This window comes from Protobothrops mucrosquamatus, unplaced genomic scaffold, assembly GCF_001527695.2.
Source record: "Protobothrops mucrosquamatus isolate PMUCROS unplaced genomic scaffold, P.Mucros_1.0 scaffold1463, whole genome shotgun sequence".
Taxonomy (NCBI): domain Eukaryota; kingdom Metazoa; phylum Chordata; class Lepidosauria; order Squamata; family Viperidae; genus Protobothrops; species Protobothrops mucrosquamatus.
In genome coordinates, this window is record NW_015387641.1 from 121,682 (window position 1) to 126,264 (window position 4,583).

Sequence of the window (4,583 nt, forward strand, 5' to 3'; positions counted from 1 at the left end):
CGGCCAAGTCCGCAGCCGTCCCTGCCCCTCCGGCCCCCCCGGCTTTGCTGGCCAGGCTGGAGGGAAAAAGTTAGCACCAACCTGCCTTATCCGAGGGAGATGCTGGGGGGCGGGAGGGGGGGGAGGAAGGCGAGTGGGTTGCCTGTTTTTGCGCGTGGGAATCTCTACAATTGCACCAACATCCGAGGAAGGGGGGCGTCGTAGGGGTCTCTTGGCCCCATCAAATCCGGCGTTCCCGCGGATTTGTGCCCCATCATCTTCACCCATCACCCTTTTTCTCTTAGCTTTCCTCCCTCCCTTTTCCTTCCTTCCTTCCTTCTTTCTCTCCTTCCTGTCTTTCTCTCTCTCCTTCTCTTTCTTTCCTTCTTTCCTTCCTCTCTCTCCTTCTCCTTTTCTCCTTCCTTCCTTCCTTCTTTCTCTCCTTCCTGTCTTTCCCTCTCTCCTTCTCTTTCTTTCCTTCCTCTCCTTCTCCTTTTCTCCTTCCTTCCTTCCTGTCTTTTTCTTCTTTCTTTCCTTCCTTCTCCTTCCTCTCTCTCCTCCTTTTCTCCTTCCTTCCTTCCTTCCTTCTCTCCTTCCTGTCTTTCCCTCTCACCTTCTCTTTCTTTCCTTCCTCTCCTCCTTTTCTCCTTCCTGTCTTTTTCTTCTTTCTTTCCTTCCTTCTCCTTCCTCTCTCTCTCCTCCTTTTCCCCTTCTTTCCTTCCTTCCTTCTTTCTCTCCTTCCTGTCTTTCTCTCTCTCCTTCTCTTTCTTTCCTTCCTCTCCTTCTCCTTTTCTCCTTCCTTCCTGTCTTTTTCTTCTCTTTCTTTCCTTCTCCTTCCTCTCTCTCCTTCTCCTTTTCTCCTTCCTTCCTTCCTTCCTTCCTTCTCTTTCTTTCTTTCCTTCTCCTTTTTTCTCACCTTCGCCATGAAGCGTCTCTTGGGCTCCCCTGAAGCCCTCCAAACAATTTGCATCAATTTTCATTTTTCTTCCCACCCCAGCCCAAATCTTTCCCTTGCTCTTTCCCCCCCCCCTCTCCAAACCCTTCTGCTGGCCTCTTTCTCTTCCCAAACAGGCTTCTCTCTTGCCAGATTCACTCTGCCCTAAAAAAAAAAAAAAAGGGAGGGAGGGGGAAACACACCATACATTAATTTGATTTTAATATTATGATTATTAAGAGAGAGAAGCAGAGAGATCTCTTAACAGGAAATGAATAACAACCCCAGAGATTTCTTTCTGTGTTTTCGGCATCCTGCACGGTTCTCTCTCTCTCTCTCTCTCTCTCTCTCTCTCTCTCTCTCTCTCTCTCTCTCTCTCTCTCTCTCTCTCTGTGTGTGTGTGTGTGTGTGTGTTTCTGTTGTGTATGTGAGTAAAATGTACTAGCTGAATCACTTTTCTCCCTGCTTATTTTGGTACGGATCTGCTCGCCCCGGATTAGATCATTTCATTTTACTCATTTGGAGAGCAACTCAGCCTTGCCTGGATATTTTTATATATTTTATATATACATATATATATAAAGTTAAGAGGGTTGAAATGCCAAATGCCTCCTTTTTAGCTTGACTTACTCGAGAATCCCCGGAATGAGGTATTGAGTTCCTTAGTGGTTTGCAAAATCGCAAGGCCCTGCCCAGCCCAGTAAATTTGCTTGACAAGGGAACAACAAAAGAGGTCATCTGAATCCATCCAAGTTTGTGAAATGTGATCTCTGGGCCTTTTTTTTTTTTTGTTCTCCTTCTTCCCCTCCAAAACTTTCAAGGGCACCCCAACCCCACATATTTCTGCTCTCCTACCTTGATTTCCAGGTGACTTTTATGTGTCCATTTTCTTCTCAAAAATCTTATCAAGCTTCTTCTTATGCCCAACTGGGACAAAATCCTTTCCGTCCCAGCAAGGGTTTCAACTCCTATATTTTGGGATCCCCCCCAAAAAAAAAGTTGGCAGAAAGCTAGTGTTTTGTTGAGCCTTGCCTTGGGGCTGTCTTGTCTTCAGCCAGAAATATCTTTAAAAAAAACACAACCATCCTTTGGAGCAGGGCCATGGATTCGAAGAAGGGAGTCTTAAAATGCTTGAGAAAGACCTACCTCTGGAGCATGTTGGTTTTTTTTTTTCCCCTGGAGAATGCAATTCCCTTCAAGTTGTTTCAGGTTTTTGGGGCTGCTTTGATTATTTTTCTTCCATGCAGCAAAACTCAGCTCCATTTCAACTTCCACCACAAATAGCCAGAAAAAAAAGAGAAGAAAACAAGAACGGTCAAACCACAAGGATTGAGTGCTGATTTTTTTTTCCAAACAGCCAAGCAATATTCTTGTACAATTTCCTTCCTGCCTAAGTTCATTCCTTCTCTTTTGTTTTTGTTTTTTCTTTCTTTCTTTCTTGCCTGCCTGTATGTGTTTTCTGAGAAATGTTGCATTTAATTGCCAAGTGCGCCGTTAAGCTGACTGCTTAATTCCCCAATAGAGTGTGTGGCAAACGCTGGTGTTTCCTCTCTATTTCAAAAGCAGGCTTAATCCAATAACGGGGGACAAGGGAGCCTTGTCCAGATACCCAGATAAAATCTAATTTTGTGAGGCAAGCTACTACAGTCTCCGATGACCGGGCCGGGATTCTTAAAAGAAAACCAAGACATTGATTCCACATCTTTCCTAGGAAGGTGGACTTTCTTAATAATCAAGATTTATCCTCGTGCGGGAAGGAAAGGACTCCCGAACAGTCTTGGTGGGATCATAATAACCATTTTTTTTTTTTTTTTGCAGAGCAGGGGAAAGCAATTTCTATAAAATATCCACGAGGTGCAAAGACTAAAACTGCAGATTTCAGGGAGATAGTTTATCCTGGATATTTCGCTCTCTTTTCACCAAGACTACCGGCTCACAAAAAATGACATGACAGATGTCTCTCCTCAAAGCTCACAGTGGGCTTGATACAGCCCGGGAGATTCTATGTCTTTTTTCCGTGATTAATGTCAGAATTACCGGGTGCCAAATCTGATGTGGTGAGGAAGCGACATTAAGGGGAGAACGCTTGATGGCGAAAATCAGATCTGATGTTAGGAAAGAGGGGTGTGTGTTTGTGGGGGGGGGCTCATAACATCATTTTTGCATCACTCCGTTCCTTCCTTTTCTTCTTGGCTTCGTCCCAGCCTCCCCCAGCTTAATCTTGAGTTCAAAAATAGTAACCAGGTCTTTGCTTTTTCTCCGGGAGATTATTTCCAACTGGAGGAGTTGGGAAATTTAATCCTCTAATGAGCGAGAAGACAAGGGACGCTTTCAGAGCTTGACCAGGTTAGCTTTTCACCTTTCTTTCTTTTTCTTTCTTTCTCTTTCTTTCTTTCTTTCTTTCTTTCTTTCTTTCTTTCAAAAAATAAAAGCTAGGGGAGCAGAAATGGTGGAGTTTACCCAAAGAAGGGAGACTTAAGAGGAAAGCGGTGATGTTAAAACAGTTTGGGGATCTTTCCGGGTGCTTCTGAACGTGCGCACGGTGGCACTTTGCAAAACCTTGAGCCAAGGATGTGTTTATTTTTTCCCAGCTTGGCCAAGCAATTGGAAGTGTGTGTGTTTGTGTGGTGTCTTCGGCCTTCTGATATTTTTTTAACAGAGTTAAAAAAAAAAAAAAAAAAGCAGACGGTGGGAACTCAGATCTTGCTCTCCCAGGGCAAAAGTGACAGCTCCTTCTGTTTTTGGGATCCTCATGAATCTTTCAAACTGCTGCTTCTGCTGCTTTTCCCTGGTCCAGATGAATCTTCTTGGCAGGAGCTGGGCTGAATTTTCAGTTGTGGGATACATTATTTATGGGGTTTGGCTTCCCTTCTGCTCAGCCCCTCGCTAGATTACTGCTTACTCTTGGGTTTTGTTTTGGTTTTTTTTAGTTTTTTCCCCCTCCGCCTTATTTTATTTAATTTTTTTTTAAGGCACCACTTCTGGTTTCTGTGGATCGCAATGTGACCCGGATTTAACGGGAGGGAGAGAAAAAAAGACAGGAAAAGAAATATATATATATATATATATTGCACACCCGTCCTTTAGAAGCTGCTGTCTTTTCATGCTCTCTCTGGGGACTCTCTTCCGCTCTCTTTTGCTGATACAAAACTTTATTTTTTCTCCCCCACCCTCCAGCTAATCTGACTTCTTTTTCTTCTTCTTCTTCTCTTTAAATCTCTGTTGCAGGCTGCGGTGCCAAAGGAGTGAGTTTCTTCTCCCTTGCTCGTCTTGGAGAAGCTGGACAAGTGGGAGATTTAGAAGCCGATGCGTTGAAGGGTGTGAAACTGTCGCAGGCTGCTTTCTACAAAGAATTAGGGGGAAAAAAGAAGGGGGGCACCAAAGTCACGAATTAATTGTCTTCTTGAACTTTATTGGTCAAGAAACTTGCTTGGGGAGAAATGTGAGGCACGCATTCTATTTTTCCCCCTCTTTTTTTTAGCCTCAAATGTTTTTTTTTCCCCTTAAAGAAGGTGAAAAGAAGCACTTGGCAGCTCAGTGCCATGTAGTGGTTAGCACGAGGGGAGAATAAAAACATAACTCTACTCAACCCTGTAACTTTTTAAGCTCTTCTTCACACAACACTACTCCTCGTCCTCCTCCTCTTCCTCTTCCTCCTCCTTCTTCTTCT